This window comes from Vombatus ursinus, unplaced genomic scaffold, assembly GCF_900497805.2.
Source record: "Vombatus ursinus unplaced genomic scaffold, bare-nosed wombat genome assembly UNPS02014861.1, whole genome shotgun sequence".
NCBI classification, from domain to species: Eukaryota; Metazoa; Chordata; class Mammalia; order Diprotodontia; family Vombatidae; genus Vombatus; species Vombatus ursinus.
In genome coordinates, this window is record NW_020954639.1 from 9,845,126 (window position 1) to 9,870,571 (window position 25,446).

Genomic DNA, 25,446 nt, shown 5'->3' on the forward strand with positions numbered 1-25,446 from the left:
AGGAGAGGAAGGACCATAGCCAAAGGGTACACAGCATGGTATGAAGATGGAAAGTGGAGAAACAGATGGAGGAAAGGAACATTTATTAAATGCCTCCTTTGTGCCAGGCACTATGCTAAGCCCTTTACAGATATCTCTTTTGGTCCTCAATGACAATCCTTGGAGGTAGTTGCTATTGTTATCCCCAAGAGGAAATGGAGGCAGATAGACGTTAAGTGGTTTCCCAGGGCCACACCTGTACTAAGGGTCTGAGCTTAGATTTGAACTCAAGTCCTGACTTCTGGCTCCACCCTCTATCCCATGGAGCTGCCTAGAGGAGAGGCCTATGATTAAAGGAGTTGGTGTGGCCTTTGAGTCGAACTTTGAAGGGAGTGCAGGGTTCTCGGGAGTAGGGAGGTGAGCTAGAGAATTCTGAGCAGGGAGGGTGGGGTGGGCAAGGGGAGTGAAGCCTATGTGTAGATGGGGAGGAAGGAGAGAAAATTTGGTCTACTGAGAATAGACCAGTTTGGCTGAAATGTATAGTGCATGGGGGCAGGGTGGGGGGGGGGGGGTAGGTAGGATAGTGCTCTGTAATCAGTTTGGAAAGCAAGATTATGAAGGATTTTAAAAGCCAAAACAGGAAATTTGTGTTTTATTCTAAAGACAGTGAGTGGAGAGCTTCTTCTTGAGTAGGGTAGTGACAGGGTTTTAGAACTGTCAATTGGGCAGCTGTATGGAGGAAAGACTGAAAGGAAACACCACTTGGAACACTATGAAATTAGTTCAGGGAAGCAGTGATGAATCTTGAAGAAGTCGGTGTGATTATGTACGTGGAGGTAAGGGGATGGATTTGAGAAATGTTGTGGAGATACAGTTGACAACTTAGGAGATTGGGGGGCGGTAAGGATGACTCTTAGTAGTCCTCTTGACTGAACAAGGAAGTTAGGAGCTTTGGGTGGGTTTAGGGGGAAAAGATAATGAATTCATTTTAGACATTTGTTTACCATGCCTGTGGTGTATCCAAATAGAAGTGATGTCTAACAAGTATTTGGAGATAGAGGACTGAAGCCCAGGAGAAGAGATTGTCTGGATTCAGACACTTGGGCAGTCATCTGCAATAGAAATGGTAGTTGAATACACAAGTGCTGATGAGATCACCAGGGGAGTGGAATGTAAAGGGAACCATGCACATAGGGTAGAATATGGGTAATTGGTCTCACCTGCAAGTGAGATCAGTAAGGGTTGGTCCCTGAAAGATAGTTTCACGAAAAATACCAGGAAGAGAGAGCATCCAGAACAAGGCTTTCTAACTTGGGATTCCCAAATTTGTTTTTTTAGGAGGAGGGGGATGATTAGAAGCATCAGATGTTACAGAGAGGTCAAGAAGAATGAGGACTGAAAAAAAGCCCATCAGATTTAGCAATAAAAAGGAGGGAGAAGGAGCAGTGTTAGAGAGGGAGTGGTGTAGTGGAAGCCAAATTAAGGGAGTAAGTGAATATAGAATATGAGAAAGTGGAAGCAGGGAGTATGGATAATTTTTTCTAGGAGTATGATTACACATGAGCACTTGAGGGTATGAGATGGTAAAGTGCATATTGTTTAAATGAAGTTATGCAAGCAAGGTGTTCACTTTGTCTTTAAAGCTAGGCTTCCCAAATGTAATCAGACCTTACTTTGAGGTCTTCAAACTTTTAATGGAAATAAGTGGAGAGAATATGATAACATTCAAATATTCTAAAACATATATTCAGAATGCTTTTCTTGGAAAACCAAGGTCAAACTGTTACCATAATTTTTAAAAGTATGTTTACAAATTCAATAACAAAACTTAGAGCCCTGTGGTTCACAGGTAGTATTTTAATATTTAGTTCTTTTTCTTCCATCCTTAACTTAATGATATTCGCTGTACTTGGGGAAATAGTTTCATTACTGTAATCCAAACATACTGTATTTTTTAAGTATAGGAAGGAAATTTATTCATTTACTCCTTTGAAAAAATCTTCCCTTTTGTATTGTTATCCATGGCAGTGGTTTCACATACTTGATTTGTCTTGGTCAATTTGTTACCGAGATATTTCTGAATTTTTATGTTTATGTAATGCGCTTAAGGAAATAAAAAGTCAGTTTGGTTGTCCATAATAATGAAGGTACAACAGAAATCATTTTGGTTAAGTTTTGAAGTGCCATTCTTAGTCAAGTAACAAATTATATTTTTGTTGCAGCAGATATTTAAAACTAGTTTGCCTTCACTGAGCAGACATTTATGGGGGGAAAAAAAGGTAGAAGCTGGGAAGGCATCATGCATAGAATTTGATGCCTGGTGACTCCTTTCTCTCATTAGTGTTGGATATATATCCTCCAGTGATGAGGATTGTATCCATCCATAACTTACCCTGTGATCTTCTTGTTCTCTCATAAATATTTTCACAGAAAATTTACCCAAAGTATTGAAAGCCATCGTTTAGCACTTTTAAAAGAGATCATTCTATGGGAACAGAAGATTCTGGGCTGTCAACCGTGGCTCTTGCTAATTATTGAGCCTCTTCTTTTCAGAGCATGCATTTTATTTATGATATTTTTGTTATTATACAGAAGCTGAGCATGGTGTAGTGGTTAAAAACCTAACCTTAGTGTCTAGAAGACCTAGTTTCAAGTCCTTCCTCTGAAATGTAACTGTAGGTAAAGTCACTTAATCTCCTAGTGTCCCCAGGCAGTTCTCAACTGGATTTGTTACCCTGGGAGTACATCTCTGTTTCTGTGGAAGGGAATTCCCTTTGGTACAGGTCCAGACCAGAAAAATCTCTTTGGCCACTTGCATGTACCTTATCCTTTGAATTGTGCTACAGCTGTAGCCTGGAACTATACATTGGGCTTCTGAGTCACCTGCCATTTTGATAAGAGATTGTTGTGTCAGTTATGGAGATAATTGCTTTTTCTGTAGTGTTTATTTAGAAGGACTGTCTTGGAATGATTTGTAGTTTTGAGATGGAATAATACCTAATGTTCATTTTCTAGGAAAATGTGCCATAAACATGAAACATGAATTTGAACACCCACATGACACATGAAACTCAGCAAACATTTATTAAGACACTGCTAGAAACTGTAGCTATGGGAACTCCCATTCTACTGGAGGAATCTACAATATGTATATGTTAATGAATCAGCAAGTATTTAATAAACACTTTTTTTTTTCCCATGCCAGGCACTTTGCTAGGCTGCTGGGGTACAAAGAATGAAAATAATCTATGAGTAATGCAGGAGAGATATCAAGTACACAAAATTCATATATAGCATAAATATAAAGTTGGTCAATATACATATATACAAAATAGCTAGATACAAAGTAGTATGGGAGAGAGGACATTTGCAGTTGAGGAATCAGGAAAGACTTCCTGAAGGAAAAACTTAAGCAGCATCTTAAAGAAAGAAAGAGCCCATTCTGAGACTGAGACTGAAGAAGGAAGGGAACAAATTCAAGGAGTGGCGGATGAAGAGAGGGACAGGCCGGTGTAGCTAGATTGCAGAGGGATGGAGCAAAAGGGATATCCAGTGAGACTGGAAAGATAGGTTGGGATCAGGTTGTATAGGACTTTAAAAACTAAACAGAGGAGTTTGTTTTTTCTCCTAGAAACTCCAAATGGGTCACAAAGAGTGAGACATGACAAAAATGACTCACCAACAACAAAAAGAGGCAAAAGGAAGCCACTGGAGTTGGTAAAGTGGGACAATAGTCAGATCTGCACTTAAGGAAAATTAGTTTGGCTGCTGTAGAGACTGTTCTGGAGTAGTGAGGTTTGTGTAAGTGAGAGGTGATGAAGATCAGAATTAAGATGGTGGCTGTGTGAGTGGAGAGAAAGAGGTCAAACACAAAAGACTCTGTGAAAGTAGGAAGGGCACAATTTGGGAAATGAGTGAATTAAGGGAAAGGGGTCCAAGATAATAACAAGATCACAAACCCGTGAAACTGGAAGATAGTGCTTTCAACCGTAGTAGGGAAATTTGAAAGAGGGAATTTGTTAGGAGGAAAGATAATGATTTCAGTTTTGGTTACCTTGTGTTTAAGACATCCAGTTTAAACTCTCCTTTAGGCAGCTGGTGATAAAAGACTGATGTTCATGAGAAGCGCTAGGGCTGAATATATAGATATGGGAGTCATCATTATGGGAGATATTCATAGAAATGATAGGATTTGATGAGGTTACCAGGAGAGTGAGTATAGAGGAAAATATAGTAGGCTTTGGAAACCTTGGGGAACAAATACTATTTGTAAATTGCTTTGCTATATCAATGTTAGCATCAAGGGTTATGACCAAGAAAAGACAAATCAAATTTGGTGATTAAGATACCTTTGGCAATTCTGAAGAGAACAAAGTTTTAAATGACAGAGGAGACAAATGGAGGCAGGAATTTCAAGAAGTTTGATTGAGGGAGGAGTGATACAGGACAACCTCTACATAAGGACATGATAGCATCTAATGAAGAAGGTTTAGGAATTAGAGAAACTTGGGTATATTTGAAGACCTATGGGAAAGAAATCAATTTATTATCAGAAGATTCAAGAGGGAAGTTAGGCAAGATAATTGAGGTACAGTCTGCTGAATAAGATTGGAGGGAGTGGAAATAAGTGCATTTGTAAAGAGATTGGCTTTGACAAAAAGGCCATCACTTTGTCAGTGGCTGGGAGAAAAGGAGAAGAGTGAGAGATGATGTTAAAGGGTTTTGAAATGGAAAGAGAGAGAGAAAAGAGAGCTTATGTTGAATATCCTCAATTATTTTCAGTCCAGTAAGAGGTAAGGTCTTCAGCTGAGAGGGTATTGGGGCTGAGAGGGTAGACAAGACTTGGCCATAGCCTCTGAGGGTAGTGAGATAGAGAATCAGTTAGGGAAGAGTTAAGGGACTGCCTTGCCATCTGGGCATTGAGTTGTAGGTGGATAACTTGAATTTGTAATGTAGCTGGTTATCACTGCTGTGACGTAGGAGTGGAGGAGATAGGTGGTAGAGTGATTAGGAATTAAATTTTGTCAAGAGAGGTGAGAGGACCTAGTAAATAGATAAGAGCAATAGAGATAAAGGAATAGAAGATAATTTTGAGGAGAAAGAGCATTAATAGTCTGGAGAACCTGAATAAAGGAGAGTTTCACAGAGGAAGTAGAACCTAATTTTGAGCCTTGAAGAAAAATCTTAGGATCCTGGATGGAGATTCTGAAGAGGTGTTGATTGGGAAGCTTGTGGCTTTGGTCCCACCTTTGCCACTGAATACTTGTATGGCATTGAATAGACCACATAACCTCTAGGCTTCAATTTCTCCATTTGTAAAATGAGGGGGATAGACTCAGTGGCGTCTAAGGTCACTTCCTGTTCTAGACTTATGATACTTTGTGGAGAGAGTACATTCCAGGCGTGGAGACATACCATGCAGTTGTGGAGATCAGGATAGGTAGTTTTTGTGGAAGACAGTGATATGAAATAAGGCTGAATGAGGTAGTTTGGAACCAGATTGTGAAGAACTTTAAAACTTAAAGAGGAGTTTCCATTTTATCTAAAAGCAGTTGGCAGCCTCTGAAAATTTGTATTTGGTAACATTGGATGCACTTGCCCTTGAGAACTTCAGTTTTGAAAATGAGATTTGTGAACACATATCGTGTGAACCGTGTTGTCATGTATATAGTACATTTGAGTATTATATATTAAAGTGTTTTATGTAATTATTGGCTATTTAATAAGTAAGGGTACTATCTGTTAAATGATGAACATAGAGGATGTGAAGAGTTTGGTTGTATGAAGTTGTGTGGGTCTAGTTTAATTAAGCAAACTAATTAGGAAAGTTCTAAGTGACTTGAGGGCTATAAGCATATGGATTGATTTTCAGAAAGTCCTTGCCTGTTGTTTCTGGTATTGAGAGTTAAGGAATGGGAAGGTGAAGGGGGAGTGTATGTGCAGGAAAATAACATTTTCTGTCAAGGGAGGAGGATTTAGGTTTTTAATTGTTTTTGAAAACCTGAGAGGAATTTTGTGATTGTTCTGTTAGATAACTGGAGGTCTTTTAATGGGGGGCATGATATGATGTCAAAAGATTTAGGAAATTCAGTTAGACTCGTATGATGGCAAATAGAAAGAAAGGTTTTGCATGAAGTCCAAACTGCATTACTTTTCCATGATTTCATCCTGCCCTCTCTGTACATTTGTACTTGTTCTCTCCCTCTGCCTGAAAATTGATCTCTCCTGTATAAAAACCTTCTGGATTTATATAAAACCACTCCATTTTCCTTACTGGATTAAAAATCATTTGCTTGTTAATAACAAAGAGACCAGCTCTTTGTTCCTGTTTATCACTAGTTCCTATAGATTGGAAATGTGATTTTTCTTTTAATCAATATGATCATTTTATTGGATTTTCATTACATCAGCAAGCATTTATTATATATTACATTATATTATTATTTTGTGATTATATGCCTGGCATTGTGCTAAGTTATTAAAGTCAAAAGCTAGTCCTTACCCTCTGGGAGCTTACTTTCTAATGAAAGACAACATGTGAACAACTAGGTACATAAAAGATATTTATAAAGTATATGAAAAATAAGCTGACAAGGGAAGATCACTGGCATCAAGGGTGGATCAAGACTGGCCTACAGAAGGTGAGATTTTAACTGTCTTGAGGAACAACAATATAGTTACCTCAAAGTCATTTGGGTGTCAGCTTTTTATTTTACTTTTTTCCCCACCATTGCCTCTTGTGATATTGATTCAAATATTAGGTTGTTTGAGGCACAGCTTAAATATCATTGTGATTTGTTTGTACTTTGTTTGTTTTTTTTTTGTTTTCAACATTTACTTCCACAAGAGTTTGAGTTCCAAATTTTCACCCTATTTTGCCCCTCCCCCATCCCAAGATGGCATGCATTCTGAATACCCCTTCCCCTAGTCTGCCATCCCTTCTATCTCTCCCCCCCTTCTCTTATCCCCTTCTCCTTCAATTTTCCTGTAGGGCAGGATGGATTTCTGTACCCCATTTCCTGTGTTTCTTATTTCCCAGTTGCATATGAAAACATTTTTTTTTAAACGAGTTTTTAAAACTTTGGGTTCCAAATTTTCTCCCTTCCTCCCTCCCCTCCAACCCTCATTGATAAGGCAGGCAACTAAGTATAGGTTATATATGTGCAGTTATGCAAAATACTTCCATAGTAGACATGCTGTGAAAAACTAACTCTATTTCCCTTAATCCTATCCCATGCCCCTCCATTTATTCTATTCTTTCTTTTGACTCTGACCCTCCTCAGAAGTATTTGCTTCTGATTACCCCCTTTCCCAATCTGCCCTCCTCTCTATCATCCCCCTACTCTCTTGTCCCCTCCCCCTCCTTTTTTCCAGTAGGATAAGACAGATTTCCATGCCCAATTGAATGTGTATGTTATTCCCTCCTTAAGTCAAATTCTATGAGAATAAGATTCACTCATTCCCTCTCACCTTTCCTTGTTTCCCCTCCACTGTAAGAGCCTTTTCTTTTCTGTTATTTTTTTGTGAGATAATTTACCCTGTTCTGCCTCTCCCTTTCTCCTTCTCCTAGTGTAATCCTCTCTTACCCCTTAATTTTATTCTCCAGATATGACCTCTTCATCTTCAACGCACCCTGTGCCCTACATACATATACTTTTTTTCCCTCCAACTACCCTAATACTGACAAAGGTCTCATGAGTTACAAATATCATCTTTCCATGCAGGAATGTAAACAGTTCAACCTTAATAAGTCTCTTATGATTTTCTCTTTCCTGTTTACCTCTTCATGTTTCACTTGAGTCTTGTATTTGAAAATCAAATTTTTGATTCAACTCTGGTCTTTTCATCAAGAATGCCTGAAAGTCCTCTATTTCACTGAATGACCATTTTTTCCCCTGCAGGATTATACTCAGTTTTGCTGGGTAGGTGATTCTTGATTGTAATCCTATCTCCTTTGCCCTTCGGAATATTATATTCCATGCCCTGTGGTCCCTTAATGTAGAAGCAGCTAAATCTTGTGTTATCCTGATTGTGTTTCCACAATACTTGAATTGTTTCTTTCTGGCTTCTTGTAATATTTTCTCCTTGACCTGGGAACTCTGGAATTTGGCCAGAATATTCCTAGGAGTTTTCCTTTGGGGATTTCTTTCAGGCAGCGATTGGTGGATTCTTTCAATTTCCATTTTGCCTTCTGGTTCTAAAATATCAGGGCAGTTTTCCTGGATAATTTCTTGAAAGATGATGTCTAGGCTCTTTTTTTGATCATGGCTTTCAGATAGTCCAATAATTTTTAAATTTCTCTCTCCTGGATCTATTTTCCAGGTCAGTTGTTTTTCCAATGAGATATTTCACATTGTTTTCTGATTTTTCATTCTTTTGGATTTGTTTTACAGTGTCTTAATTTCTCATAAAGTCACTAGCTTCCAATTGCTGTATTCTAATTTTTAAGGAAGTATTTTCTTCAGTAATCTTTTGGACTTCCTTTTCCATTTGGCCAATTTTGTTTATTAGGGCATTCTTCTCCTCATTGGCTTTTTGGACCTCTTTAGCCATTTGGGTTAGGCTATTTTTTAAGGTGTTATTTTCTTCAGAATTTTTTGGGGTCTTCTTTAGCAAGCTGTTGACTTGTTTTTCATAATTTTCTTGCATCACTCTCATTTTTCTTCCCAGTTTTTCCTCTACTTCTCTTACTTGCTTCTCAAAAATTTTTTTGAGCTCTTCCAAGGCCTGGGACTGATTCATGTTCTTCTTGGAGGCTTTGGATGTAGGAGTTTTGGCTTCGTTGTCTTTTTCTGGTTGTATGTTTTGATCTTAGTCACCAAAGTAAGATAATATAGTCTGATTCTTTTTGTGCTGCTTACTCATGATCCCAACCAATTACTTGAGTTTTAAACTCTTTGTTAAAGTAAAAATCTGTTTCCAATGTGGGGAATGTACTGTCCCAAGCTTTGGGGGTTTGTGCAGCTGTTTTCAGAGATACTTCCAGGGACCTGCAAATTTTCATTTCTTCCAAGGTGGTATGATAAGGGGCGAGGTGTTTTCTCTCCACCACCACAACAAGCTTCACCACACCAGCATTCCTCCTCACCCCAGGACTGCCCCTCAGAACTGTGACCCAGATCCAAGCACCGGTAAAGCAAGAGATTTGTGCCTCAGCACTGGCGAAGAGATCCCTGCAATCCCCCTCTGATCGGCCACTAGATTCCCCTTCAGTCTGTGGGCCAGAAGTTCAGGAAACAGCCGTGGCCCTGGGGGCGGCTGAGACTTAGCTCCTTCTCTCACCACAGGCACAGACTTTTCCCAATGACCTTCCAAGTTGTCTTTGGTGTTCATGGGTTGAGAAGTCTGGAAACTGCCACAGCTGCCCACGATTCAGTCCTGTGAGGCCTGTGCGCCCACGCCGCACTGTGCTCCTCTCCCCACCCGATGCGATATACCTTTCTGATTAACCATCCAGGTTGGCTTGGTCTGGAAATTTGTTTCACTCTGTCTTTTTGTGGGTTCTGTTGTTTTTTGAATTTGTTTAGAGCCATTTTTTATAGGTATTTGGAGGGGTTTGGGGAGAAAGCTCAAACAAGTCACTGCTTTCTCTCCGCCATCTTGGCTCTGCCCTTCTTGTTTGTACTTTGAAGATAATACTTTGTCCAATCTTGAACAGATTGCTGTCCTCCACTCCTACATCACAACAATGATAACCAGCTACATTACAAATTCAAGTTATCCACCTTCAACTCAATGCTCTGATGGCAAAACAGTCCCTTAACTCTTCCCTGATTCCCTATCTCACTACCCTCAGAGGCTGTGGCCAAGCCTTGTCTACACTCTAGACCCAATACCCTCTCAGCTGAAGACCTTATCTCTTAACTTTACTAAAAATAATTGAGGATATTCAACATGAGCTCTCTTCACTGTCTGTCTGTCTCTCTGCCTCTCTTTTTTCCATTTCAAAACCCTGCAACGACATCTCTCACTCTTCTCCTTTTTCCCAGCCACTGACAAAGTGTTGGCCTTCTTTTTGCCAAAGCCAATCTCTTTATATGTGCACTTATTCCCACTCCCTCCAGTCTTATTCAGCAGATTGTACCTCAGTTATCTTGCTTATCTTCCCTCTTGAATCTTCAGATAACAAATTGGTTTCTTCCCCTTTGGTCTTCAAATATACCCAAGTTTCTCCAATCCCTCAACCTTCATTAAATGCTATCATCTCCTTTGGTGGTGCTATCACTCCTCTCTCAATCAGACTCCTTGAAATTACTGCCTCCATTTGTCTCTATCATTAAAACTTTTTCTCTTCAGTGTGAGTACCAGAGTACCAGAAAGGTCTATTGGAACTGGATGATAAAGGGCTTTAAATGGCAAATAGAGTAGTTTATATTTGATCCTGGTGGTCAATAGAGTCAGTCATTGGAGATTGCATAAGGGATTAACAAAGTCATCAGATTTGTACTTTAAGGAAAATCAGTTTGGTAGCTGTATAAAGGATGAATTGGAGAAGGGACAGAGGCTTGACACAGGGAGACCAATTTAGGAAGCTGTTTGAATGCTCTAGGAGAGAAGTGATGATAACTGAACTAAGTTGGGTAGAGCATGGGACATATGTGAGAGTGTGTGAAAAGGGCATAAGCATATTGAACTACTTATCTCAAAGAGGCATTATGGAGATCAAATAAGACTATTATATGTTTAAAAGAAACGATAAACCTAAAGTGTTCTTTAAGTTTGTTTTTTGTTGCCCAGAAGGGAAAATAAAAGGTTATTTAGAATTTTTAGTATATCCTGCTTCTAAAAGGAAATTGTCCAGAGATTAAATGTTAAGCCCTTTGTGAGAAGAGCCCATTTTTTTCTATTTGTACTTTTAACATTGGTGCACCTAGTAAATGTTTGAATATATCTAAAGTATTATTTACAGTTATATGTCTACTACTTCACTTTAGTCACACTACATTGTAATGCTGAGCTAATACCTGATAACATACTTTTAGTAAAAGTTTATAATTGTGTAGGTGTGATAGGTTGTAAGTTTCAGTTTTTATGGTATTTGTTGGTTGTTGCTTTGTTAAGAGGGTCTGGGAGCAAAATATTTATTGGTCTGTAAATGAAAATCCAAATGAGTGTTAGATGATAGAAGTAAAGGATTTACGAGTAAATTTACTCTGAGTTGAAATGGTCAGGTGACATTCAAGCTGGGTGTTGAAGGAAGAGGAAAGATTTACTTAAACCAAAGAGGAAAAGGTAGAGGTCATTTTAGAATGCCTTTGATATTACTCCACCAAGGACCCAGAGGTGAGAATGGGTCTAACCTGTTTGAAGGACCATGTTTTTATAGGTTGGTTATTATATAGTGTTGATTACTGAGGTTCACTGTCTGGCTACAAAGTTTAGATTTCCCTTCTAAATAATAAAGAATTATTGGAGAATTTTGAGCATCAATGTAATGTACACAAGTTGTTGCACTTGCAATGAGCAGGAAAGATTAGAAGGAAAACTAGAGTCAGGGAATCCAGTTAGATTCTTTCCATTAGCAAGGACTTGATAACAGTAGAAATGAAAAGAAAGGAATAGATTTCAGTTGTGGATGTTTAAATGTATAATTTAATGTTCTTCTAAAGCCCCATTTTGATGCCTCACAGTGTGGCCACCCAGCACTCCTGAAAATTGTTCAAAGAGAGTGCAAGGTGGGCCAAAGCTACCTAGCTACCTAGTTTTTAAGTTTTGAGAAAAAAGTTTTGGCGGGGGGGGGAAGTGAAACATTACTCCTCTAAACTCTGTTCTAACTAAACTGGACTATTAGCTCTTCACGAAACTCCACATATCTCTACCCTCTTCATATTTATGCATATCTGGAATCCCTAGCCTTCCAGAACCTCCTCTTGAAAGTTCAGCTCAGGTATCACTTTCTCCTGTGATATCTGTGCTCCCAAAAAGCATTCTCTTATATCTTCGTAGAGCATTTTCTTAGGATAACTTATTTGTCCTTCATCCCTCACTACTTTGATTTGAATGTATTTATCTCTTCCCAAATAGTAAAATAATAATAATAATAATTCTTTGGCATTGAGGATAATATTTTGGTCTTTATCATCCCATGCCCCTTAAACTGTGCCTCCCACACATACAGTAGGTACTTAATGAGTATTTATTGAATTAAACTAATTGAAATAAATTCATTGAAAATAGTTTCTTTGTTAAGCTTCCTGAAAAGACCACTTACGGGAAAAATGTACCTCACGGGTTGATTATTTATGTACATGAAGCAAGTCAATTAGAATGTTTGGTAGCTTATGTTACCTCTTTCAAAATAAAGAATTCGTTGGAGAAATTCATTTGAATGAAGGCATAACATTTTATATATATTGAACATTTTATTGTTGTTGACTTTATATTTATTCTGTGGTATGATTTAATACCCATTAGGGAGGAAAATGAGCATCTTTTTTAATGTGATAGAGGAGTGTTGCTTTTATTTTATTTTTTGTCTGTAGATTTTGACCTAAAACGTGGAAACTACCATATTTTCTGATTGAAACGGGGGAAAAGCCTGATTTATTGCTTGGGAAGATTTCTGTCTAAAGAACAAATGTGTCTATCATTCATGCATCTACAAGGACTTGTACATACCTAGATTTGGATAGGGCTTCTGCCCTGCTATGCCTGTCCCTAACTCCACCCCTTCCCCTGCAGAATGGCTTAATAATGGTGATGGATACTCCAGCGGAAATAAAGCAGTATATGAAACCACCTCGTTGGATCAGGAGTTTTTAATCAGGAAAACATATTAAGATGGCATGATATGAAGAAACACAGGTTAGAGATTAGGAAAGATGAAAATTTCTATAATAGATTTGGACATTGACACTTTGCATATTAACAATTTTCATTATAGTAATAGTCATGCTTTTCCCAGGGTGATTTACAAAAATGGAAATTATTAAGATGGGGTAGAACACATTTTGAAGCAGAACTAACCTTGTTACATTGTTACATGCTTTTACTATATGTAGTCGATACATTGTAGACATAATGTTCCAACTTAATAGTTTAATATTATACTGTTATGCTATAATCTTGCTTGGCATCTGTAAAAAAAAAAAATTTGTAGCCTGTACACATCCACAGTACTATTAATATTAATCTTTTTTAAAAAGAAAGGAGCATGAATAAAAATAGTACTTAGCTCCCCATACAGAGAGGAGTAAGACAGGCATTTCCCTTAAGAGAGCTGATGTTATAGTAGAAGAAATAAAACAAATACATAGATGATGATAACATAAGGCAATAGGTACAAATCGGTACTGACCAGGTGATAATTAATTTTAAAAACAATCACTTTCATCAAAAGCTTCAGGGTCTTGAAGGAATCATAGAGGCTTTCGTGTCAGTTTGAAATATGACTAGGCTGTGTTTTCTTTCACAACATGCCTAACATGGAAATATGTTATGTACATGTATAACCTATATCAAGTTGCTTACTTTCTCAATGGGAGGGAGGAAAGGAGAAAATTTGGAACTCAAATTTTTAAAAACACATGTTAAAAATTGTTTTTACATGTGTTTGGGGGAAAATAAAATATTAACTTTTTCGAAGTTAAAAAATGTGACAAGTTACTAATTGCAATATAATATAATTTTGAATTTAAAACTTTAGTGACTATCACATAAGGTACAAGATATATAAGCTGATATTTTTCTTAGGATAAAGTTTAGGAACTTGGACAAAAATTGATTCTTTATTATTTAATCTTTGTGCATGCTTGCTAATTATCTAACCTGAGACCCAAAAATATCCTTACTCCAACTTAACACATTCTTGCTTTTCACTAAAGTTTGTTTAATAATAGTATTCCTAGAGTTAAGGCTTACAAAGCCATTTATATGTTAACTTGTTTAGATCTGATCCTTCTGTCTTTAGCCCCTTGAAAAGCTTAAACTGCTACTACTTAAAAAAGAATTGATATTGTACTTTCATATTCCTGTCATGCATGACTTTCTAAATTTTCATGACAGGTAGAATTGTAGCATAAAACTTTAAATTCAGTTAAATTATTTAAAGTTGACATGTGTAAATAATACACAAATTAGTGTTTACATCCTGTCTATAATATCTGAAAATCAGGCCCTCTTTTATGTAGGGGCTAATCACTAATATAAATAGAAATTGATTTCTGTGTAAAAGAAGATATGATAAATGATTATGAACTGAAAAATACCAGTTCAATTTTCTTTATAAAAAAATTACTAATAAAAGCAAGAACAGCATTTTAAAATGTTTTTACTCCTTTTAATTTATGAATTCAAGCCTTTTCCCCCTTATTTGAAATGGTTTGAAAATTAAGACCTGAGTTGCAGTTAGTATTTCATAATCCTTACTAACTTGTAGCAACTATATTTTGCTAAAAATGGCATTTTGACATTGTAAGTGGAAATTTTATATCCCTAGCCATTCCACTTAAAGGAAGTTGCTGTCTTTTTTATAGGAAAATAATGAGATCAACCGGAACTTAGTTCCATAGAAAGGTGCTTATTATTTATTTCAAAGGTGAAGAGAGACTGAAGACTAATTCTCATAGTCCTGGGCTTATAGGTTCCAATTACTGAAATTTATTATATTTTGCCCACACTGAACTAGATGACTAAACTCTCATTCTTCTTGGTTCTACCCTATCTAAACATGCAGCAAGTTGAAATCACCTCACTTTAGCTGATCCCACAGCAGTAAGAAAATAATCTGATGCCTGTTGTGTGGTTGGTCCAGTGCTAGATGCAGCAGGGACGGTGTGACACATTCATTCCAGGCCCAATAGTCAGTTGGCAAGTGCTATGTTGAAGGCACAGTGGCAGGCTCTGGAGAAGAAACATGAGCAAAAAAACTTCCCCACTTTCTTGGAGCTTCTAACTTCCTTGAAGGGTATGGGCCTTCTAATTGGGAAGATGAGAAATACACATGACGTGACATGACATGACATGACACAACACTAATGAACCCCTGTCAAATGAATAAAATTTCATTAGGTTCTTAAACTAATTTTGGATCTTCCTTTTGTGATGAATTGTTTTTATATTTTCTTATGTGATGTGTATGGTATTATTACCATATTGTAGAATAGGCACTTTGTTATATGCAAAGTCTGGACAGGTTCTTCCTACCCTAATACACACCAAAATTCAAGTTAAGATGTTACTAGATCCCAAAAGTCACGCTGCTAGAATGGAAATAAAGCAAAAATAACATTGAGGACAGGGAGAAGCACAATGCAATTCAGTTTCTTCTTATATCTCAATTAATTGCTATCAAAAGATATAGAAAGTTATTTTATGACATCTGCCACTGCTCAAGTTTTAAAGCCTATTTTGTATAGGGCAGATTAAGTGGTCAGATAACAGAAGAGCTTCATTTGCAAAAATATCGTCTATAGCCTTCAGCAACTCTGGGGAGACAACTCTCTTTTCTCTAAGTCATACCTTTTGAGTAACCTGCCAGATATGCAATCCAGAGGTGAGATTTCTTTGGTAATTTGATGCTATAAAAAGGACTGTTCGCTGAATTAGAATGGGACCAGTGTGTTTAGAGTAATCACAAGTCTTCCTTTTATCCCTTTAGTTTGCCCATCTGCAGAATGAGAGGATTAGGCTAGTTATTTAAGATCCTTTTCCTGCTTTAACACTTTGTTAAAGGGCTGTAGATAAATAAGAAACTGCCCATTTCCTCTAGAAGCCTATTATCTTTTAGGGAAGATAAGACATCTGGGATGTTATATTTTTGTACCTTTTTAGCACAGTGCCTGGCACATAGTAGGTGCTTAATAAATGCTTGTTAATTGATTGATAAAATTACTTCTAAGGGCATAAAGTGAAGTACCAGCAACCTCCTTTGGGAGCTGAGAGGAGGGGAAAGATCAAGGCTACGTGGTTTAGAGCCCTAGTTATTTTGGCAGTCTGAAGCCTGTGGATCCTCTTCTCAGGATAATGGTTTTAAATGCATAAAATGAAATACATAGGATTACAGAGGAAACCGGTTATTGAAATACAGGTATCAAAATGTTTTTTAAAAGTTTTTTAAAAGCCCACTCTGAGAACCTCCATTTAAAGAGGAAAGTGCTATTTTAGGCAGATGATCTGTATTAAATTATAATATTGACATTTTACTACCTGTGTAACTTTCAGTGAGTCACTGAATCCCTTTGAGCCTCCATTTGCAAATGAGGGGGTTGGATTAGATGACCTAAGGATAATTTCAACTCTAAATCTATGGTGCTACCTATGACCTAGAGTAAATTATGTAGCCTTTCTGGGCCTCCTTCCCCATCTCCAAAATGCGGGTGTGGGAGGTGGGTTGCATTGTATCTAAGGTCCCTTCTAGCACTGAATCATATGATTGTAAATGCATCTGTGCCCCCCCCCCAGGTGTTTTGTATGTCCTGGTGGAAGGGTTGGAGTGAGTTGTATGGTTGGAGTTTCCATCCTATAAACACTTGACATGTCTGACATCTGGACTTTTTCCATCTCAGCAACATAGACCCTTTAGCAGCAATACCAGATTGTTTCTTATTTATTATAACAAGCCTGTTAAGCATTTATTTTTTGATAACTGTCCCCCCCCCCCCAGGCTATGGCTTGATATCAGAAAGCATTAATTGGGACTGTGCTAGTAGGTTTGCTAATGACAGGTTACATTGAATGAAAAAACAGCATTAAGTTTCCAGTGAGGTACTAATATTTTTTTTTTCTTACATTGTCTTTGTAAAGTAAAAAAATACCTGAAGAGGCTAATATATTTCATTTCCTTGTTCTTAAAACTGTATATTTGCCTTCGGTTTGTGGAAATGAAACTAGTGCTTCTTTAAATTCTGACATGGATGTTTATAGTCAATTTGTTAATACAGCGACTTTTGGAACACCCTATAATAAATTTTTTGTTATTAGGCATTGAGGAAGCATACTTTTTTTTTTAAACATTTTGGGCTAGCATCATCTTTATAAGAGAGCACTCTAATCATATCTTTTAGCATGAGAAAACTGAAATAGTTAAGATAATCATTAAACTATTACTATATTATATTTGAAATTCTGAAATTGTACTAGATGTAGCATTTGGGCTTTGTGAAATCTTCTACCAACCTCTCTTCCCCCACATACACATATTTAGACACACACACTTACACACACACTAATCTAGACTTAACTGGAAGAGGTTATGATTTAAAAATTTTTGATCTCAGAAAAAAGCAACATCAGTATTCATAAAAAGATCAGAAGACACTTTACTTTGCCAGAGACTTGTTTCCTCCCCCTCCCCCCCACTCCTACAGTGCTGTTGTCTAATTCTTTTTCCAAACTAACAGTGACTTAACTCTCTGGGTGATAGTATTGCCTGAATTTGTTATAAAAAGTGGGGAAGATTACTATTCTGAATTCCTTCAGAAATCCTGCATTGCTGTTCTTGACAGTGACAGTGTACTAACAGGAGTTACGCTGAGGAAGATTCTTTTATTAAGATTGGTAGAAGGAAGGGCAGCTAGGTGGAACAGTGGATAGAGCACTGGCCCTGGAGTTAGGAGAAATCTGGCATCAGGACACTTGATGCTTAGTAGCTGTGTGACCCTGGACAAGTCACTTAACCCCAATTGCCTCACCAAATATAAAATAAAATAAAAAGATTGGTAGAAGGAAGGTATTCAGAGATGTAATAGGAAAGTGGAAGATATACTTGAACTTACTCTTATTCTCGTGTACTGATTTTTGTATATTATACACAATAAAATAAATGCTATACATTAATGCCTCTGTTAATGAAGAGTGTGTATAGCAGTCACATACATTGCTATCAGAAACTTACCAGAGGTAGAAGTCATAGACCCTTTAGGATATTTGCAAAATATCAGATGGGGGAGGAGGGGAATAAGTGAATGGGACTAAAATATCATTTAATACTAAATGAAATAATTTTATATCTTTTAGACTATATGAAATAGTCTTTTTTAATAGGAATTTTAATGTTTAACATTTATCTTGACATTCATCTAATAAGGTAAAAACAATACGACTGTACCTATGTATTACAAGTAGCACGGTGTTTTATGTCATAGTAAGCTCTCCATAAGTAATCCATAAGTATGCTTGTTAAGTACTAGAATGAAATTTTTACTGTAGTCTACCTCCTCTGCATAGGCAGAGGTGTTGGCTTAGCTGGAAGTATGGCGTTGACTCGGGTAGTAGCAAATTAAGCCACCTGCTAAAGGATATGTTCCTCTGGTGACCTAAATATGAAGAGACCCTTGAAGATCAGGCTGAACCTGTCTGCTGTAGCTGGAAGTGAATGTTCTTCATTGGGTGACAATCAGGACACAGTTAGATGTGGAGATGACCAGGGAAGAAGAAGTTCTCCTATTCTCATACTTCCTTAATCATTTTATCACCACTTGTGTCCCAGGAATATCCTTTGTTAAAGGGGCTTTGTTTTCAGAAGATTTGCCAGTTGAAGTATCTGTATAATTATATTAGAAAACAATAATAATTAGGGAAAAAATCACTTATAAACAATAACAGATGGGGTAAAGTTATCTTCAATACGTGACAAAACTGTTAAACATGAAAAAAAATTTTCTGTGACTTATTAATGATGTATTTTAGGGCTTTTGTTCACTGAATAGTGCAGATCATCAAATTATTACCACCAAACTGTATGTGTATTCATATTAACCATGTCAATTTAGGCATGAGGTTCAATAAATATTTGTGGAATGAATGAAACTTGTCCCATTTTTTTTTCTAAGTTAAAACTTTTAGTTTCTTTTCATCTTTCATTCTTAGGTGACTTGATGATTGTGGTAATTATGATACCCAATAGGCTAGTGTCTGAAGCAAACTCTTTGAACAGGTTGCTATTTCCTCACTGCCTTGTCCCTTAACTTTTATGAGTGGTCATAATGGTCAGAATTCTTTGCTAGGCTTGATACTAATTAGAAATTCCTTGTCTCCTATGACATAGTTTTCTGACTTCCCAGTCTCTAACTTGGATTCATGAGATCCTTTTTCTTTTTTCTCATCTTTTAACTGTGGTATCCATTCTGCAAGACTCTGTCCTTGGCTATCTGCTCTTCCTCTGTATTCCTTTGAAGGTACTCTTTTTGCTTTCAGCTATCATCTCTATTCATGACATCTACAACACTAGCCCTCAGATCAAATTCCTTATTTCCAGATGTTTTATAGGCTATCTATACACACTTCAAAGCCAGATGCTTCAGATGAAAATGTATTTATTTATTAAATACCTACCATGTACCAAGGTATTGTGCTAGTTGCTGAGAATACGAAGGAAAAAAATAACAAATGGCTCTTGCCCACAAAGAGCTTATCGTCTTCTGAGAGATATGTAACATTTAGGTAGCCTGTTATTATGAGAAGAGCATTGGCCCTGGGATCAAAATCCAGCTTTGCTACTTACTATTTCTGTGACCTTGGGCAAGTTGCTTAATCTCTCAGCCTCAGTTTCCTCATCTGTACAAGGAGAGGATTGAACTACAGGGTCTTTAAAGTCACTTTAAACTCTGGAATGATGATCTTATATAAACAGAAGTATATAAAAGATAAATGGAAAGTGAGCTTATCATTTCTTCCCGTCTTACTCCTCAAAGATATTCATTGGCTCCAACTTTTCCAGTTTTCCCTATTATGAGAAGCTTCACTATTACCTTATGCCTCTATATTCTCTCATAACACTTGCAGATTAATTTTTTAAAACAAGAGTTCCCTAGTTTAACCCCAGTTAAGTCCAAATTCCTCAGCTTTGTATTTTAGTTTGTCCACTGGGTTCCAACTTATCTGTCAGCCTTACCTCACCTAACAAAACCTCTGTTTCATTTAGACTTAGCTTTTTAATGTCTGCTATACATATGTTAGTTTATTCCTGTTTCTATGGCTTTGCCTAGGGTATACTTCATTTATTAAAATGAACAGATGTAAAGCATTTATAAGTAGGTTTTGAAAGTAAATCCTTTATTATCAACCCAAATCTGACACTTTCCTAAAAAAGCACCAAAACAAATAACAACAACAACAAAAAAAAAATTTAGTGTCAAGCAGGGTTCTAGTCCTAGGGACACAAAGACAAACAAAATAGTCCTGAGTCCTCTGGGAAGCCCAAGTTGAAACACTTCTACTTCAAGAAGCCTTTCCTGATGACTTGAGTCAAGACTGATCTTTATTGCTTCTGAAGAGAATAGCATTGAGAGTTGCCACCACACAAGCTCTTGATTTGTATGTAGTCTTTTTCTGTTTTTCAATTTATTTATATGTGTGTGTGCATACATCTTTGCAACTAGATCATTGCTTCATAGATTTAGAGCTGGGAGAGGCCTTAGTATAAACCATCCTCATCTAGTTTAACATGGGAAAAAACCATGAGAGACTGAGTGACTGCCCCAAGGTTACAGCTTTGTTGTTCAATCACTTAAGTCATGTCCAACTCATTGTGACCCCGTTAAGGTTTTTTGGTTTTGGTTTTGGTTTTTTTTTTTTGTGGCATAGATACTGGCAAAACCACAATGACAAGCACATTGAAAACAAGATCTGTGTTTATCAGATTTTTTTTTTGTATCTGCTTCACGGGGCTTAGCACAATGTTGAACACACAGGTCCTTAATATTTGATATTAAACATTAAATTTGATATTAAATTTGATATGAAGGATTTTAATCCAGGGACTGGCAACCTCTTCAGAGGTTGTGTGACAAGTCTTTATGGTGGAAATGGCTAGCAGCCTCCTGTAGGTCATGCCTCAGGAAGCTGCTGCTGTAAGTTGGCCTGGCTGTTTGCACGAGTTAGTCAGGGCCCAGCTCTCAAAATACATAGATTGAGGAGAGAAGTGAATGATGAATGCTTTTTTCCCCCTGAAACATGTAGCTGTTTATCTTCTCTACAATTCTGACTGCTGTATCAAAGACTGGTTTTATGAATAGGCATCTTGTACAAACCCTATTACCTGTCATTTCACCATGATGGCTTCATTTTTTTTTTAAAGGCTTTCCCCCCCTTCATCTGAGGATCTCTTTTAAAAATGTATGTACTCTTGAAAATGCCTTTGTCACTTATTAAACGCTAACAGAAGTTAGGGGTGAGTTGACCAGATACCTCTGAATGGTAATGGGGACAAAGATTAGGTTATTGGGAGTGAGGCTAAAGAAAATATCCTGGGGTGGTGACTACTAAGAGGGAAAAAAGGGCTGCTCATATCAGAGAAGGAAGAAGATGCCAAAGTCAGAATACTTTTTGAACGGTTTTACATGAGATCATGCTGTACAAAATCACTTAGTACATGGACATGTGCCATAGATAGCCAATCCCTGTTAAATGATCTTACTCAAATGGGTCCAGTGTATGGAAATAGTTGCTAATTATTTCTTAGGTAGTGTATCAAAGATGAGCAGTTTTGACTAGTAGATGAAATTTTTTACAAATGTTACACACTTAAGAAAAAATAATGGGATGAAAACATGTAATGTTGATTAGGTTTCAAATAATACTAGGAGGAAATCATTCCTAGCTAATTTGACATAAAATAAATTAAATACACCACTGCAGTAATTTCATAACAGAATATAATGGGAGGAAAGAATGGAAAAAGTAGTCATTCTCTTTCTCATTCTACATACCAAAACTATGAAATGTTGATGGCCTTTGCCTTCCTATTGCCATGCTTCCCCAACTAATTAAACTTTCAACATGAGTATTCCATTTAAAGGATATAATCTTTTATTTCAGTATATTGCAAGCTACATTTATGCCTAGAACTTAAATCTGTGCGGTGTCATTCATTTGTATTTTGATGGATTGACACTTACAATTTTCAAGCAGAGAGAGTAACCAAAGAAGACCTCAACTCTAACCTCTTGCTGTAGGGTGCACTGGAAGGGCCTGGCTTCAGAAACACAAAAGGCAGGTCATATCCACCAATACTCACTCATCTTTTGCATATATGGAGGTTAAAACTGCATTAATGTAATTATATAATAACAAAACAAGGCTTAATTAGAATTGTTGGGAAAATAGACCGTTTTTTCTTTAAAATTAAGTTTCAGGATCAAGTGAGTCATAATTAGATCTTTGTGCAAAAATCACTACAAACCTGAATAGCTCTTTGCATGAGGAATTTTGATGGTTAGGCCCATTCATGAACCAAAATGCTTTTACTCAATGTAAATCTTTATTATTTGATCCTGTAGCAAGAGAAATAAATAACATTGGTCCTCTTTTCATTTAGTGGTAGAATTTAACTGTTTATTTAGAAGGTCGTGAGCCATTTCTTTTTGAATACACTGACAGTTGAGACACTTAAAACAGTTACCAACAGTCAATATGTGATGCCATTTACTAATTGGAGATAGATTCTTTTTTTCATTTTAAAAGATTTTGAACATAACAAAAACATCAACTAAGTGAGCACTTTATAAGTAAAATAGAAGAGAGGTTTTTAAAAGTAGTTAATAAATTCAGCATGTTACTTTAAAAACTGTTTCTGCCTATCTTTTATTTCTTCTGACATTCCTTCTGACTTCTGTTCTACAAAAACATATTTGTGATCTTTTCTTTTATATTTTTGGTAACTCCATTCTCTGACCTCCTTTTCCCTCCTCTGCCCTCCCTCTGCACACACCACCCCCACCACTATCCTCCATAGTTGAGAAAATAAAAAAAATTCCCACATTGGCTGTGTCCAAAAAACGTATGGCCATTCTGACACCTGAGTTGATTTCCCCACTATCAGGCGGTGGGTAGCATACCTCATCATCAGTCCTATGGAATTAGTGTTGAAAGATAGATTTTCTACTGAGTTACCCAAATTTGTTCCTTTTCCTAACCAACTCTTGCCCTCATTACTCTCTTGGCAATATTCGGGTAGGTTCTCTGTTAATCAGATCTAACATGCCTCATGCTGTACTCTATACATGATATATACTTAGAGGTGACTGTTTAACTTACATCCATCAGTGACCAAAAGTCTTTCATGTTCATTTATTCTCTTAGACACAAAATGCCAATTGAAGTAAAGGGAACAAAACATAGAACCTCTCTCTGCTACAATCACATCTGAAGGAGTAAGAGGGGAGACGAAATCTAGGAAGATTCTAGTTCACCACTGTTCTAATTAAAACTTTGGGACTGATTTTTTTCCTACAAGTCTTCACATATTTAATATTAGCCCTTGTTGGTATCTAATAAACACATCCATAATCCTTGTCATTCAGGGCCATCATCTGAAAATCTATTTTCCAAGCTACCTTCATACTCTCTCTTTATCTACTTCAGCTATATTTCTTCCTGTAATTTCCCCTTCCACTGAGCTCACCAAAAAAAACGGGGGGGGGGCAGTGTCCATCCTTCTCCCTCTCTGTTGTTAACAAATACCCCCTTTATCCCTTTTAGTCATGGCACTGATTGAAACCTGGCTTTTACTGCATCTCTTGCCTTCTTCAATATTAGCTGCTACTTCTCATAATAGGCACAAGAGCCCTAGGAGTGGCAGTATTTTGTAGTCTGTTGGTCATGCTACAAGCACAGCCCTCACAGCCATCCCCTTCAACTGCCACACGGCCGGCAAGCTAGCCTAACAAAAGTAGCAGGGCACCCTGAGGGAAGGGCAAGAGTCAGCATCTGTCAGGCACATCAAACCACCACTGTGCCCTTGACCACCATGTCCCCTCAGATGTTGATGAGAATAGCCCTTGAGGACTCTGAGCCTTAGGATTAGCCATACTTCCCACCTTACCTGGTACCCCAGCCATCACCCAGGGAAGCAACACCTGTGTAGACACAGCCTGGCAGCTTCTCCTGCACTTGCTGCAGCCATGGCTAATGATGATCCAGAAAAGAAAGTTCTTGCCACCAAAGGCCTTGGCACTCTCAAATCATCCACTATCAGAAACTGGTTCATTTTTTCAGTGGAAATGACATTAAAGAAGAGGCATTAAAATCTGCTTTTCCACTGCACCCTAAGGATCGTGAGATTTGCAGCTGAAATCTTCCATATTTGTTACCTCCCCATTAGACCACGAGCTCCTTGAAAGCAGTAACAGTCTTTTCTATTACTATCCTCAGCTTCTTGGCACAAGGCTTTGCATATAGTAACTTCTTAATAAACATTTCATTCATTCATTCATTCATGCACTAATCATAGGGTCCTAAAACAAGGTATAATCTTTGTTCTATATCAAGTGCTATTTCTACACTTATGCTTAGCCATTTTCACTCAACAACCAGGCTGACTTTGAAGTTTGTGCCATCAGTTGTCACTTTTCCACATTCTTATTTTGATCATCTACCAACCTCTAGGACTTTCTCCTATCTTCCTCAGTGTCTTTAGCACTCAACTTACAGTCCTTTTCATCCCAACACCTGCCATCATTCTTGGTGTTTCATTATTTGTATAAATGACCCAAACTATGTCTCATGATCTCTAGCTCCTGAACTTGTTCTTTCTTATCGTTGTGACTTCCTGGTTGTTCTTGTTTCATTCTTCATTCTCAGAGAGGACCAGTGACAGCAACAGGGTGATGTCTTGATTGCAAGTGAATTAGATTTAAGTGAGGCAGAGCTGTGCGGAGTTGTCATCCTCACCCTCTCCTCCAGAGTCATATCAGGGTCATGAGATCCTAGTGGCAAGACATAGGTCAAGATGACCAGTAATGGCCCCGGATGCAGTGGGAGCCCATGGCCTTTTTAAGCTAAGGTCTTTCTCAGTACTCAGTTTGTCTGAGGCAATGCCCATTCGATAGTTAAAGGGTAGGTAAGAATTGAGGTAAAGGATGGCCCAGTTTGCCAGACCTTAGCTTAAAAAGGCCACGGTCTCCCACTGCATCCGGTCATCTTGACCTATGTCTTGCCACTGGACTCTCATGACTGTGGAGGAGAGAGTAAGGCTAATGACTGCACAGCTCTGCCTCACTTAAATCCTATTCACTGGCAAGGCAAGACATCCTCCTGCTGATGTCATTGATTCTCTCTGATAACGAAGGACTAACAACAATGACTTCTGGTTCATCAGAATCTCCATATCCTCCCAACTTATCCTTGTTTTGATTGAACTTTTATAGCCATACAGCCATTTCAACAAGGCTTTCTTCTCTAGTTTCAAGTTTCTTATCCCTTTGTCCTTTACCCAGCCCTAATAATTGTCTGGATCACTTCCACCACCCGCCTTTGACACTCCTATTCCTGATAGACTAAGCACTTCTGGAGGAATTCATGAAGACATCCTAACTAAGTCCACTAGAAATTCATGCTCTGTTACCTGACTTCAACTGGGCCTTCATGGCTACACTTCATTTTAAAGTTTTATTTATGATAGATTCTCAACATGCTCATTTATAGGTACCACATTTTAGGAAGGATATTGACAGGCTGGAGAACATAGAAGATGATGAAGAACTGTGAACTCATGCCATATGAAACTCAGCAGTAGGAAATGGAGATGCT

At 37.5% G+C, this 25,446-nt stretch overlaps 1 protein-coding gene across 4 annotated transcripts in view; it reads left to right on the forward strand.

Annotated features, from left to right (window-relative positions):
* EPC1 (enhancer of polycomb homolog 1) overlaps positions 1-25,446 on the forward strand; it is a 105,427-nt gene that overhangs the window by 42,378 nt on the left and 37,603 nt on the right. The window lies entirely within an intron of this gene.